Raw genomic sequence first — 16,706 nt, forward strand, 5'->3', positions numbered from 1 at the left:
TTTTGACTGTCCTTTCTAAATCATTCTGTATTAATGAATACAATGTAACACAAGTACATCTTCTGTTGTGAATTTTTACAGTCCATTTTGGTACTTGTTAGCGTAGTCCGAATGATATGGCAGGTGTGAATGTGTTCCTGAAACACCCCCACTGTCCACGCCAGCCAGAAGCGTGGCAAGCGCGCGTGTTATGCATCCCCCCAACCTGTTCATACCCTCACTAGCCATGTTGGCGTGGAGTTGATTTTATAAAGTGTGGTAAGGGGACGTGGATTACATGTAATCTGCGTCCAATCGCTGCGCTCGCCACGCTTCAGGCTCGCTGCGCTCTCCACACTTTATAAAATCAACTCCACACGACGTGGATAGTGGGGGTATGAACAGGTCAGGGGGACGTGTAATGTGTCCCCTTGTGGAGCTTGCCGCGCTTTGGGCTGGCGTGGATAGTGGGGGTTTGAAAAGGAGGCATTTGCCAGTATGTAACATGGAGCACTGGCCTCATAAAGACGCACCTCAGACAGATGGAAATTCACACTGACTGAGTCAAAATTCACGTTATGCCACACAGATTAAGGCAAAATTAACATTTCGCCACATGGATTGAGCCAAAATACACACTATACCAAACAGATTGAGCGACAATATGCTTCACAAACATGGACATTTGAAATTTACACCATAATGCCCATTACTTGTTAAGCCACACACCATAAATTCTATTATGTATTATGCCAAACACCATAATGCCGATTAAAAATGATACTACATAACTGCTGCTAACCTACGTGCTAATTGCCAGGGGTTCCATGCTCGTTGCCATGTGGGATTACATGCTCATTGCCAAGGGGAAATACATGCTTGCGGTAAATGGGGACAGCTGCCGCCGGGGAGAAGTGGCAGCCATTAACAGACGGTCAGAGTGTGTGTGTGTGTGTGTGTGTGGGGGGGGGGCTGTGTTCAGGTCCCGGCTATTTGAAATAATGCCCCTTTCACACCAGAAAATGCAGGGACATGAAAATATGGTCGCCCCTCCCCCCCTTTAATTATATTGTTTAACCGGCTATATCTTTGGAACCAACTGACTCATTTACATTGACAACCTACCTAAGGGTGAATTTCTACGACTCCGGCGAAATTGCTCGGACGACATAGTGTTTGAAGAAAAATGTAAAGATCTATCTCAAAGACTTCAGGAACGTGGCTATTCCAAGAGGCTTATTAAGAAATCCAAGAAGGCCATACTCACCACCTCTCGAGACAAGATCCTTTTCCAAACGCCCTAAAAAACAGCATCAAATACTATCAGACTGGTAGGAAATTTCTGCCCAGAATGGAAAGAAATCAAAAACATTGTTCAAAAACATTGGTCTATCTTACTATCAGATCATGACCTTGCCGCCAATCTAAATCCACGGGTGGATATGAGCTGGCGCCGGGCACCAAACTTGAAGGATAACCTGGTGCACAGCCACTTTGATGTGACCCAACCAAAGAAATCGCAAACCACGGGGACCTATCCCTGTGGCAACTGCAAAGCGTGCAGCCACGTCACTAATATCAAGACTATAGAAGACAAATTTGGGACATCCATAGAGATCAGGGAACATTTCAACTGCAAGACCCCTAACGTCATCTACTGCATAATGTGCCCATGCCAACTGAGATACATTGGCATGACTTCCAGGCCTCTTAAACAGAGAATCCTGGAACATCTTGGGAATGTCAGGAACGCTGCCAGTGATCAAACAAAAATGAAGACCATTACCTCGGTAGCACGACATTTCCTTAAAAAACATGCCGCAAACACCAAGGATCTCAAATACTGTGGGCTCGAACATATCCACCTAGGACGAAGAGGAGGTGATATCACCCAGTCACTCCTCCGTAAGGAAAGCTGGTGGATTTTCCATCTCGGATCCCTGACTCCTAAAGGCCTCAATGAAGGCATCAATTACAGCGCCTTCCTTTAGCTAGCGCCTTCCTTTAGCTAGTGTTTGTCGCCTACTTCTATTGTCCTACACCCTTCCACCCTGGAGATTTGTCTCTTGCTGGGAACATTTGATATCTCCATTAAACGCCTATAATGACCAATATCACTACTATCCAGTTCTTCAACTGTATATTGATTTCATCTCTCTACATACTACACATGATATATATTTCTCTATATATTGTTTCCTTCTTTATGATGTTTGGCTAGTTTGCCTCAACATACACTTAGTGGCCAGTCCATTCAGTGTCCATCATGACCAATATCATCATTGTCCAGTTCCTCGACCTTATTTATATATATATTATATATTTATTTTTTTATTGATGTGTGTGTGTGTGTATATATGTGTATATATATATGTGTGTATATATATATATATATATATATATATATATGTTACATTATACCTTATATTGTTTCTTGTATGTTGCTATTTTGTTTTTTGTTTTCTGACTGAATGGTTAATATATACCAAGTAGCCAGCACCAAAATTCTCCAGCACCTAACATCATTTATTATTATTATTTTTTTCATTTTTTTCATTTTTTTCATTTTCCTATCCATTCAGTTTTCATTCATTTATTGTATCTTCACTCACTTTATTTAATTATTCCTAATTACTCTATATATATATATATATACAATGAATGAGATGCATACAAATATGTGCAGATCCTCTCATACAAAATCTTCACAGCCCCTTAAAATTGCGTGACTGCCTTTTTTATAACATCACAACAATCTCCATACATAACGAAAGAGATGCAGTCACAAATGTGCAGATCCTCTCATACATAGTTACTACTAAACTCCCGCAGCCCCTTAAATCGCGTGAGAATACTACAATAATCTCCATATTTAGCTAAACATTTCTCAGACAATCATTGTCATTTTCAGACATGAATCTACTTAAACATTACATGGGTATCTCTATGCCCTTATCATATTGTTTATGTAGTGAATATCACGCGTACAGTTTAACCAACTCAGGGTTATTAATATTTCATCACTGTTACCCCTTAGCCAGTTTCACTTATCCACGCTATAATTCAGCCCAAGTTGCGGAGACATAGACCCGCCTTTTACTATGACGGGACACTAATCCATTCCAGCTGCACAGATTTGCCCCCTGGCTCCGATTGGCCAGAGCAGTACATGTATACGGGCTGTGCTGTCCTCCTGACAGCGTCCTTTGAGAGAGCCTCGGCGAAACACGTGTGAGGAACGCCCCTGACACACCCCCTGCCTCCGTCACAGACGCCGGTCATAACTATCATCTTGAGCAGCGGTTCCCGTCATATGGCGCCGGGCGCCGCTTCTATAAGCTAAGTAAACCCAGGAATACTTCATCTAACCAACAGTCTTGTATCCTTATCTCAAACCTTACTTTCGGTTTTTGACTTTCTACCTCCGCTACATTACGCTAGCTGCCGCTCTGCTGTGATCAAACACAGCACGCTCAGTACCCAGCAGCCGAGTAGTCTGTCACCCCCACCTCTGCATATACCGCAGATAGCATTCAAAAGGCTCTTTCCATCCAGCCTCGGGTGCTGCACCTTTGACACATTACAGATGTTGTTGTTGTATGAGGTAAAAACGCATTAAACACCACTGCTTTTATACAGACCAGGCAATTATCTGCCAAAAATCTCCATTCTTTTTACTCTCCATCAGCTGATTAGTCTGTTATCTACACCCCTGCATATATTGCAGTCACTATCTGAACGTGTACACCTCTGACCTATAATAGACTTTTGTTGCATAAGGTAAATACACGAAATATAACTGTATCGATACAGACCAGGCAATTATCTGCCAAATTTTCGCACATTTACTGCCTAGCAGCTGTTCACCCACACCTCTGCATATACTGTTGACGATATCTAAAACCACTCTTTCCACCCAGTATCAGGTACTGCGTCCTTTACCTATAACAGGTTTTTGTATGAGGTTAACATATGATAATATAACTGTATAAGTACAGACCAGGCAATTATCTGCCAGACTTTGTCTTAAATTGGATCAGTATACAGACAGTGCGAAACTCAGAACACTGGTGAATCTGCAATTTTATTTGTTCTAATGTAATATACCAACAGTACTATTATATATTTGATACCCAGTCTATATGTCTGTATCCATTCAGCCTTCACTATTCAGTTTTTTGTAAACCACTGTATTTGGGACTAATAGCTGCCAAACTCTCCCAATGTGTATGCTAAGCTTATACTGTCAGCGTCAAAACTGACTAAATCGTTAAACCCAACCTAAGCTAAAAGACTATTTTCAATTGATAGAGTTTACATGTTAAAACTGTGAAACTTGCACTCATTTGTATCAATCGTGGTTTGACACTCTGCTGGTGTCAATACCTGTCTGATAGCCTATCTGTTCCTTCATAGCCAATACTACCCAGCCTGTCCAATAACAGTGTTTGCAATCTACGGCTGCCAAAACCTATAAATCTACCTGTGAGGCTACAGACCGTGCAAACCTAGCAATAAATTCCTCAAGGTGTCACACTAGCCCCAGTCAGAACCATTCAGTACTGGCAACAATGGCGCCTAAGGTGCACCACTCATGAGGATACAAACACCATCTATTTCAATATCAACCTCCATTGTAGATAATCTACACCGGTGGCAACACCAAACAGTGGTTGCCTCAACCCTATTACCCTTCTTCTATTCCGGGGAAAGGATCAGCGTTCTCCTACTCTCTCATTCATCATTTGATACAATTAGTAGATGATGGACAGCAGAAGTCAGGGTCCGCACTGTTGATACCAACCCACCACTTATGCCATAACCCTTCTTTTCAGTGCTCTCTCATCAGTCGCGTCAAAACTGAACCCCCTGCAATGCAGGCAAGCAACAGGGTGAACCATTGATGACGCCTCAGAAAGCAGAAGCACTCTTTTTCAATTGAGCTACAATGCTGGTGCCCCCCCAATTTTGCCAACATTACTACCATACGTCACTGGATCGCCTGAACCCGTCCCGATCTCAGTAGCTAAGCGGTGACTGGCCGGGCTAGTACCTGTGGGAAGACTCACTGGGAATACTCGGTGTTGTAATTACCAGGCGAAGAAGGGATCACCTTCTGGACCTAGCTCAAACTGTCTATATTCTCCACTACTCCTGACTTCCTAAATCTTTCTACCACTCTCATTCCCCAATATCCACAGTTGTGACCCACTACTACTCGTCTATCACGGAGGACAACACATTGTTTATTGGAATTTTCACTGTTTAACTATGTGTGTCAAGCATCCCTAAACCAATACCTGTATCAACTATACTGCGCATTTATGCAAATTAAATAACCTATGAAAGGTGTTGATCTTACAGGCATGGTACACTCATATCCAAACATTGCGCTGATCTTGTGATTATTATCAAGGACCCACTTTTGGCAATCAGCCATATTATTCTAACGCATTGAATATTGTCTCTTTCTCTCTTTTTTAGTAATAAACAGAATAAAAGTTAAGTTTTATTACACTAATTACTCAACTAACCACTAATTCATTATCATTATATATATCTTTTTCAAGTGTGCCCCAAAAACCTTACGTATGTTCCCTTGTAGTCACCCTCGTGACGCCCCCCCCTTTTTTTCATTTACATGAGACTAGTATCATATTGAAGGACTTATAAGTGGGCTTTGAATGATTTTGGTCCCATGAAACTGGGCCATTTGGTTCCAGAGAAATCTGCCCTCAAAGAACATGAACAGCCATAAAATTACATTTCAGAAATAAAAAATCAGTTTATCTGCAATATCTCTGGAACCAATTAACCCATATGAATCAGTCTGGCATAAAATTGGGTTTGAATGAGATCAACCCCCAGCTTCTGTGATGCTGGGGAGGAACTGGCAGCCATCGGAACTGGGTGTGGGTCGGAATTAGAGGGTCCCATGTTATGCTATGGGGAAAACGTTCCAGGTTTGCCCAGTGGTATCTCCGGTTCCCGTGGTGCTAGCGACGCAGGGCTGGGCTCGTTGGAAAGCCCCAGTCTTCATCTACAAATACTATTTAGAGAGTGCGCCTGGAGCTGTAGCTCCCTCAGGCCCATTGTTAATCTGGCCCTGACTACACCCATGCTAAATTACTGATTTTTTCTTCCTACTTTATGGTAGCCATTACAATGGTTTCAGCCCTCTCTTCCTCCCAATTAGACAGGTAGTCTTTTCCCCAGGATCTAGCTCCTCCTCTTCCTTCTCCCTATATAGCTGAGCACCTCCCCTGTAGCCATTAGTATTTTTCCTGTCTCCTATCCTATCTGTACAGGTAGTTAGTTTAGTGTTTGTTATTTTCTCCCAGGGAGCTGGTATGTTCTTACCCTAAACATGGTCCTGGCCGGCAGCATGGAACCATTCTGCCTAAAATGCAGCTAGTCCCGGAGGGGTGCTATTGGTGGCATCCTTGGCGGCAGAGGCTCCGGTGAGCAGCGAGTCCGGTGTGTTCACTGTGGGCGGAGGCGTTACATACTAGATGGGCCAAGTGGTTCTTATCTGCCATCAAATTATATATTTCTATAGCCGTGGCTACAGTCTCTAAGTGTCGGATGTGATGCACAGTCACTTCCAGCGGGCGCACTCACTACACACGGCCTGCATTCCACAGGCAGACCACGTGCGTGTCAAAGACTGGAAGTGCATGTATTTAAGCGCCTGACCGGTGTAATAGGCGCTGGAGTTCTCTGTCTGCTGGTATTACACTGTTATGCTGTAGACAGCATGGAAGAATCCTCTCCTAAACAAAATGTACTGCTGCCCAGGTAAAGGCCCATACACACTTGAAGATTTTTATTTCAAAAGACTTTGCCAAAATCTTTGAAAGATCTATCTGTCACCAAAATAGTGCGTACACACTGAACTATTTTCCCAAAGAGCGAGAGATTTTCAGGAGGCGATAGACTTTGCTGAAAATCTTTACTATAAAAGGTTATTTACATAATGGGCTGGGGTTATATTCCATGGCTGAGAGCAGCGGCCATTTTATTCATTGCATTTCTGTACTTTGGGCCTGATTCAGAACTGATCGCTGGGCTGCGTATATTCAGAGCCAAGCGATTAGGTAAACTCCACCCTGCGCAGCCCCAACTGGGCAAAATCCTGCTCATGTGCATGTCTACCATTTCATTTGCAGCATTGCATGTAGGGAGAAATCCGTTCACCTGCACTAGCAATTTTTTACGTTACCACCATAGCAAAATATACATTGGGGGGCAGTGGCGGTGGCAACGTATAAATTGCTGGGGTGTTTGGCGCCCCCCTGCAAGCTTTAAATTTGTGGCCTATTTCACACACCCACAAAACAAATAATGCGGAACACTTAAAACCCTTAATTCAAAATATGCTCCACAATGAAAAACAACCCAACAGCAAAAATGTAGGGCATGGCTTTGTGGGACATGGGATTATGCACACCGTAATGCCCATTACACATTATTCCACACACCGTAATGCCCATTACACATATGCCACACACTGTAATGCCCATTACACAATACGCCACACGGTAATGCCCATTACATATAATAACACATAAGTGCTGCTTACCGACATGGTCATTGCTAGGGGTAACATGCTCAGTGCCAGGTTTAACATGCATGGTGACAAGGGTAACATGCTCAGTGCCAGCGGATGGATGGACCTGCTCTGAAACAGCTGGGTATACCACTGTTCTGCTCGGCTATCTCCTTTAGCGATTCAGGACAGACAGAGGGGCAAGGTGAGCAGACGGAGGCAGAACCGTTCCTCCACCAAAATTAACTGACTGAACGCAGTTCGGCGTCGTTCCGGCTAACTTTAACCCCCGGTGGACAGTGGTGCCAATATTATATACATTGCTGGCCTTTTCCAATAATGTATATAGTACTGGCTAATACAGTAAATAATCATTGGTGGGCAGTGGTGCCTACAGAGTCGGATTAACAATGGGCCTGATGGAGCTATAGCTCCAGACCCACTCTCCAAATAGTGGGCTGAGGGTCAGGGCTTTCCAATGAGACCAGCACCGTGTCGCTAGCCCCCCGGGAACCGGAGATACCGTCAGGCAAACCTGGAACGTTTTCCCCATAGGATAACATGGGACCCGCTAATTCCGACCACCACTCGGTTCCAACGGCTGCCGGTTCCCCCTACAGCATCACAGAAACTCGAGGTTGATCTCAGTCGAACCCAAATCGCTGGGCCTTCAATCTGATACCTGGTCCATATGGGTTCATTGGTTCTCGAGATATTGCAGTTAAAACTATTTTTTTTTCAATTCTGAAATGTAATTTCATGGCTGTTCATGTTGTTTGAGGACAGATTTCTCTGGAACCAAACGGCCCAGTTTCACGGGACCAAAATCATTTGAAGGCTACATGTAAATGGGTCAGTTGGTTCCGAAGATATAGCTGGTTGTTTAAAGGGGGGCGGGGGTGGTTTTCTCTCCCCCTCACACCAGAAAATGCAGGGACTAGGCTGGTGTAAAAGGGGCCAGTACGAGAATGTCCCTGCATGATCCTGGGACCATATTCCCTGCATTTTCTGGTATGAAAGGGGTATTATTTCAAATAGCCTGGACATGCAGTGCTCTGAATACAGCCGGGCAGCCCCCTGCTCTCTGCCCGGCTGTTAATGGCTGTCATTTCTGCCCGGCGGCGACTGTCCCCCAGTTACCGCGAGCATGTATTCCCCAAATGAACATGGAACCCCTGGCAATGAACATGTAGGTAAGCAACACTTATGTAGCATCATTTTGAATAGGCAGTATGGTGTTTGGCATAATACGTAATGGAGATTATGGTGTGAGGTTTAACATGTAATGGGCATTATGGTGTAAATTTTTAATGTGCGCCTTTGGCGTGCAATGTCCCTATTTATGAAGCATATTGTGCATTATTGCTCAATCTGTTTGGTATAGTGCAGGCATGTCCAAACTATGGCCCTCCAGCTGTGAAACTACAAGTCCCATCATGCATTGCCACAGTTTTGCAATTACGGAATGCTAAAACTATGTCAAGGCATGCTGGGACATGTAGTTTCACAACAGCTGGAGGGCCATTGTTTGGACATGCCTGGTATAGTGTGTATTTTGGCTCAATCCATGTGGCAAAATGTGAATTTTGCCTTAATCTGTGTGGCATAACGTGAATTTTGACTCATTCTGTGTCATAGTGTGAATTTTTGCTTAATCGGTGTGAATTTTGTCTCATTCCATGTGGCATAATGTGTAAGAAGCAAGTACAGTATAAGGGGTTACTATTGTGTTGCAAAATTTGTATAAGGGGTATATGGTGTGGTAAACCACATAAAAGGTGCTGACATATTGTCTACCAAGTTTCGGTTTTCAGTATTTTTTTATGACTGGAGTGCTGCCTCACCCCGCAAGTATGCCCAACATTGGATGTATGTATCAGATTTCTCATTTTTAACTTTTTAAGAGAATTTTTGTCAATTTTTGGATTTGTGTTATATTTTATGTCTGACCACTGTGGGTCTTGCGAACTGTTTTGACTGTGATATCCGACCATCATGGGGATGGAGGATTTTTAAAGTGGTAATAAAACGTTTTTTTTATGGAGGAAGAAAAAGTCTACTTTGAAATTGTTGGAAAAATCCCGTGTCACGGGAGAGGTTTTTGAGATACATTTTCTTTTTACTCTGTACATGCCGGCTATACATCTGGAAGAACAATTCCCAAACAGATGACCAGCAATACAGAGCTAAAGAAACCGTTATAGGATTTCAAAGACTTGCCTAACCGTAAGTCTGGGTACGCCACCATCATTATTCAGATCATCCCACCATTACGGGGTACTATTTCTCACTTGGTGAAGGATAGAGATTCACGGACCTGTGAGCACTTTAAAAAAAGATACCTTTATGCACTTGTAAAGAACACAACCCAGTGTGAGTCCCGGTACGAAAGTACTCTGAGATTATCGGGTAGATAAATCACTACCTTATTAGCCTATAGCAGACATATGGGGAGCTTGTTATAGGACTACACATTGTTCCCTTTTTCTGTTTTATACTTTTATATACACACTTCGGATGGAGAAAATCCTGAATATCACTAAGATTTGATAAAAACACCAAAAGGCAAAGGAAACCGCTACGGGCTTAGAAATCTTCACACTAACCGTGAGTGGGGTACGCCTACTATTTCTATCACACCTACACAATATCAAGAAAAAAGAAACCTTTATATGTGTGCCCCACCCTTGTTATAAGTAAGTGAGGTGCGCCTATGGGGATATATCTTTGTAAAAACACACTCTGAGATTGGAGTATCAAAAAATAGAGTCACACATTGCTGTTTATTCTTTATTTTTCACGGTATACATCATACTGAGAGTTAAGGAGGAGGCCATAGAGGACCTACCAGCAGGACAAGTACCCGCTACGTGTATATACACTGCCAGCTACACTGTGAGTAGGGTACGCTCATCCATGCCCTCCTGCTTCACTCCAAACACACTCTTTGAGACTTGATTGTCAGTAAACAGAGTCACACACTGCTGTTTATTCTTTATTTTTTCACGGTACACACAACACTGGGAGTCAAGAAAGAGACTACAGAGGGCTCACCAGCAGGACAAGTACCCGCTACGTGCATTTACGTCGCCAGTCACACTGTGAGTAGGGTACGCTCACCCATACCCTCCTGCTTCACTACAAACAGTTGAAATTGTCCTTTATTGAGTTCACATCTAATTGGTGGTTTTCTTTGGTTTATTTTCTGAGAAACATCGGATAAATCAAACAGAAAGACTGAACAAAGTTTTTGACGGTCGGAGAACATCTGGACTGGTTGCGCCTTAGAAAGTTTGGAAAATCCATCTCTTGTGTTTCCCAGTAATATACACGTTGCTGACATGTGCCAGCAATGTATATATTATTACTGGCTAATATATTAATAATCATTGGTGGGTAGTGGTGCCATTAATATATACATTGCTGGCATGTGCCAGCAATGTATTATTACTGGCAAATATATAAATATTCATTGGTGGGTTGTGGTGCCAGTAATATATACATTGCTGGCATGTGCCAGCAATGTATATATTACTGCTAGCCAATATATAAATATTCATTGGTGGGTAGTGGTGCCAGTAATATATACATTGCTGGCATGAGCAAGCAATGTATATACAGTGGGAATCGAAAGTTTGGGCACCCCAGGCAAAAATTCATTTTAATGTGCAAAAAGAAGCCAAGGCAAGATACCAACATGGTCATTGCCAGTGGTAACATGCTCGGTGCCAGGGTTAACATGCATGGTGACAAGGGTAACATGCTCAGTGCCTGCGGAAGGATGGACCTGCTCTGAAACAGCCGGGTATACCACTGCTCTGCTCGGCTGTCTCCTTTAGCGATGCAGGACAGACTGCGGGGCAAGGTAGCAGACGGAGGCAGAACCGTTTCTCCTTCAAAAGTTCTGCCCCGTTCCGGCTAACTTTAACCCCCGGTGGACAGTGGTGCCAATATTATATACATTACTGGCCTTTGCCAGTAATGTATATATTACTGGCTAATAGAGTAAATAATTATTGGTGGGCAATGGTGCCAGTAATATATACATTGCTGGCTTGTGCCAGCAATGTATATATTATTGCTGGCCAATATATAAATATTCATTGGTGGGTAGTTGTGCCAGTAATATATACATTGCTGGCATGAGCAAGCAATGTATATACAGTGGGAAAGTTTGGGCACCCCAGGCAAAAATTAATTTTAATGTGCAAAAAGAATCCGTGGAAAGATGGAAAAACCTCCAAAAGGCATCAAATTACAGATTAGACATCTTATAACGTGTAAAAAAAAGTTTGATTTTATTTCCATCATTTACACTTTCAAAATAACAGAAAACAAAAAATGGCATCTGCTAAAATTTGGGCACCCCGCAGAGTTAATACCTTGTACTGCCCCCTTTTGGCAAGTACAGGTTGAGTATCCCGTATCCAAAATGCTCGGGACCAGGAGAATTTTGGATAAAGGATTATTCCGTATTTCGGAATATTTTAATATTTCAATGATGTATTTTGAAGTATCTTGCATTTATGCTGTATAAACACATGAAATGCACACAAATATATTTTATTTGTTCAAAAAACAAGGTTTCAAAACATGAATCAAAATTTGTGTACTATCTCAGATATTGAATTTGAATACCAAGCAATCATTTTCTTTTACATATATAGTGCCAGTTACATATCATGTCCTCAGTTGTGCTTTTACAAATGTCCCCAGTGAGTTTTAAGCAAAAAAATTTGGATACTGGATACTCAACCTGTATCACAGCTACTAAACGCTTTTTGTAGCAAGCCAATAGTCTTCAAATTCTTGTTTGAGATATCTTCGCCCATTCTTCCTTACAAAAGTACAGTTCTTTGAGATTCCTGGGCTGTCTGTGACGCACTGCTCTTTTAAGGTCTATCCATAGATTTTCAATTGTTGAGGTCAGGAGATGTGAAGGCCATGGCAAAATCTTCAGTTTACACCTCTTTATGTAATCCACCATGGATTTTGAGTTGTGTTTAGGATCATTATCCATTTGTAGAAGCCAACCTCTCTTTAACTTCAGCTTTTTCACAGATGTCATCACGTTAGCTTCCAAAATTTGCTGGAATCTTATTGAATCCATTTTTACTTCTACTCATGAAATATTCCCTGGGGCACTGGCTGCAATACAACCCCAAAGCATGATTGATCCACCCCCATGCTTAACAGTTGGACAGAGGTTCTTTTCATTTAATTCTGTGCCCTTCCTTCTCCAAACATACCTCTGCTTATTCCGGCCAAAAAGTTCTATTTTAACCTCATCGGTCCACAGAACTTGATTCCAAAATGCATCAGGCTTGTCTATATGTTAATTAGCTAACTTCAAACGCTGATTTTTGTGGTGAGGACATACTGTAGAAGAGGTTTTCATCTGATGACTCTTCCATGAAGACCATATTTCTACAAGTATCTCTTTATAGTGGAATAGTGTACCACAACTCCAGTGTCTGCCAGATCTTCCTGCAGTCAAACTTGGATTTTGACTTGCTTTTCTCACAATCCTGCGAGCTGTTCTGTCTGATATTTTTTTGGGTTTTCCAGATCTTGCTTTAACTTCCACTGTTCCTGATGAATGCCATTTCTTAATTACATTCCGAACAGAGGATATGGGCATCTGATAACGCTTTGCTATCTTCAACTATTCTCAGTTTGTCTTCTACACAACTACTTAGAGCAGGCATGTCCAAACTATGGCCCTCCAGCTGTTGTGAAACTACACATCCCAGCATGCCTTGCCATAGTTTTAGCATTTCCTAGAGCAAAAAATGTGGCAAGGCATGCTGGGACTTATAGTTTCACAACAGCTGGAGGGCCATAGTTTGGACATGCCTGGCTTAGAGGAACCCATGGTGCAATCAGCACCATGGGTTCCTCTAAGCCAGGCATGTCCAAACTATGGCCCTCCAGCTGTTGGTCAGATGAGTCTGGGCTTTTAAAACCTTTGAGAATGACATCACCTGGTCTTTCTATATGATGACTGAGAACAATCCATGACACTGCCAGGTCTTAGCTGTCCAAAGGGGGCGGTGCATGCTATAAACTCTGCAGGGTGCCCAAACTTGTTTTCTGTTATTTTGAAAATGTGAATGATGGAAATAAAATCAAACTTTTTTGACATGTTATAAGGATGTCTAATCTGCAATTTGATGCCTTTTGGTGATTTTTCCATCTTTCCAGCAAGTCGGAGGGAGACTGAGGGAGCAGGGCGGATGGAAGCCGGGAGGGACGGGTCGTCAGCTGACTCTGTGGCCGCGCGGGAGCAGGAGTACTATGGAGCCGGGCAGAGCAGTGCAGATGAGCGGGGCGGTCCTTCATCGGTGGTGAGTATGATCTGTAGCCGGGAGGGAGCGGGGCGGTCAGCCAGGCTGAAAGTGTATCAACTTTCAGCCCGCACTGCGTACACACCTGGGGCGGTCAGCCAGGCTGAAAGTGTATCAACTTTCAGCCCGCACTGCGTACACACCTGGCGATGATGGCTGGAAAGCCAGCCATCATCGCTAGATGTGCTGGTAAAACCAGCCAACGGCCCACCTCGATGGCCATGATGCGGGAGCACGCATCATTGCTAGTTGGCCATCGCTGGTGCATACACACTAGGCGACTTTCAGGTGAAAATTGCGCAAAACGGCTGTTTTGAGCGATTTTCAGCTGAAAATTGTCTAGTGTGTATGGGCCTTCAGTCCTCTTTGAGGACTGGTTATTTTTGCTATGCTGGTTTTAGAGACAGTTAGTTAGTAGTCTTTTTGGTACTTGTGAGTTATCCGGGCTGCCGATTTTTTGATTGTATGCCTTAAGTTAAGGCATACAATCAGATGCGATGCGATGCGATATCGCATCGCATCGCATGTGACCATCGGATACGATGACCCGATTTTTCCATAGGAATCAATGTTAAAATGGACTGAGTCCATTTTAACATGGAATTCAATGGGAAAAAGGGGTCCTTTTCCTACCCCTACTATCCAAGTGGGCATGGAGTTGGATATAAACCTGTGGCGAGCGTACTGAGCCACCGAGCCCGAAGCGTGGCGAGCGAACGGTATTCTGTGTCCCCTCGCGGGGCTCGCTACGCTCGCCACGCTTCGGGCTCGGTGGCTCGCTACGCTCGCCACAGGTTTATATCCAACTCCATGCCCACTTGGATAGTAGGGGTATGAAAAGGACCCCTTTTTCCCATTGAATTCCATGTTAAAATGGACTCAGTCCATTTTAACATTGATTCCTATGGAAAAATCGGGTCATCGCATCGCATCGCATCCGATGGTCGCATGCGATGCAATGTGCTCGATCCGACCCGATTTAGAAATCGGCAGCCCGGATAACTCACAAGTACCATCTTTTTTTTCTCTTATAGTGTGCACAGGGCCGGTGCTAGGGTGTTCGGCGCCCTCCTGCAAACTATAAATGTGGCCCTCCCATACTTTACAAAGGGAAAGTGCACACTAGAGGCGCGCGCTGAAAAAAGGGTGTAGTCTCACAAGAAATAGATGTAGACACACAATAGTATCCCCATTACAAATTACGCCACACGGTAGCACAATCTTAGTCACATTAGTGCCCCTGATTCTTATGACACCACAGTTCCCCTGTAGTGCAGCACGGTTTTGTCCATTAGAAAGAGAATTTGCTTTTGCAAATGAACCAGAATCAGGCCCAATGTCCGCAGGAACAGCACTGTTTACAAATCATGCCCCTAGTAGCATCGGTGTCAATACCACACATATTTTCTGCAGTAGCAGCACCGTTTAAATGCATTATGTCCATAGTAGCAGCGGTGATTAAATGCATAATGCCTATAGCCTATAGTAGCAGCGCCGTTTACCCACATAATGCCCATAATGTGGTATTAAAAAACCTGTGTAAAACTCTGAACTATAAACAGCTGGTGAAATCAGAATTTGATGCCTTGTTTGAGGACCGAACTAAAAAAGGCAGATGTTTTCCCGTGCACAAGGTTGTCAAGGATATCTTTCTAAAGAGCTTAATGCTGACAAGCGAGTGGGATCATTTAAGAGAGTGGATCAGATATATCCTATCGATGATGGAGAGTTTATAAAATGGTGTACTATCCTGAAGATTGACACAGCAGTGTCGGAGGTTACTATGCGAACAACTATCCCCTTGGAGGATGGGGCTTCTTTGAAGAAAATGGAGAGCGCTTTGAAAAGATGGCATATTTACAGTTTGGTTTCTATGAAGTAAGGAGTGGCCATAACATCTCTGTCTAGGGCTCTTAGAATCTGGTGTGTATCATTGCAAGAGGATTTGCAGGATAAAACTTCTTGTGAGCAGATCAGTAAAAATTGGGCTCTAGTCCAGCTGGCTGTGGACTATATTTGTGAGGCATCCCTAGATGTTTTGGTATTTTCAGCTAAGGCAGTAACATCAGGTGTGGTGGCCAGAAGGGCCTTATGGCTAAAATCAGGGGCAACAGATTCCCACTCTAAAAATAAATTGGCCACACTCCAGTATGAAGGGGCTTTTCTTTTTGGAAGCAAATTGGATCAGATGACTCAAACGATGTCTGGTGGCAAGTCGGTGAGATTACCTCAGGACAGAAGAGGAAGATTTCCTAGCTATTCTGCCAGACAAATGTTTAGGCAAGCTAGGTCATACAGACCTGTTAGGCAATTCCGTGAGAGGTACGGTTCTGTTACGTCCAGGGCGTCTTTTTGCCAGCTCATCAAGTGAAGAGGTGAAAGTTTTGGAGGTGGTCAAAAACAGTGACGGTGTATATCCCATGGATCAAGTCCCTGTGGCAGGAAGACTACAAAAATTCTCACAAGTTTGGAGGCAAACCATCCGGGAAGAATGGGTATTGGAAGTGGTTACCACGGGGTATTGTCTGGAGTTTCTTTCAAGAAAGTATGGCAAAGTTTTTAAGTTCAAAGCTTCCACCTCCAGGTGTAGAGAGGGAAGCTCTAATTTTGAGTTTAAAGGGGCTAATCGACTCAAGGGCATTTGAAAAAGTTCCAGAGTCAGAGGAGGTTTTTACTCCTGTCTGTTCATTATAAACAAGGTTTCTGAACCTTTTTCTAAACAACCGAATACAAAGGTCCTTGTAAAAAATCTAAGAAAATCTAAGAAAGCGAAAGTTAATGATATGGACGACCTCTTGATTTTAGCACAGTTGGAAAGCGAAGTGATCACA

The sequence above is a fragment of the Crinia signifera genome, chromosome 8, assembly GCF_055691185.1.
Source record: "Crinia signifera chromosome 8, ASM5569118v1, whole genome shotgun sequence".
NCBI classification, from domain to species: domain Eukaryota; kingdom Metazoa; phylum Chordata; class Amphibia; order Anura; family Myobatrachidae; genus Crinia; species Crinia signifera.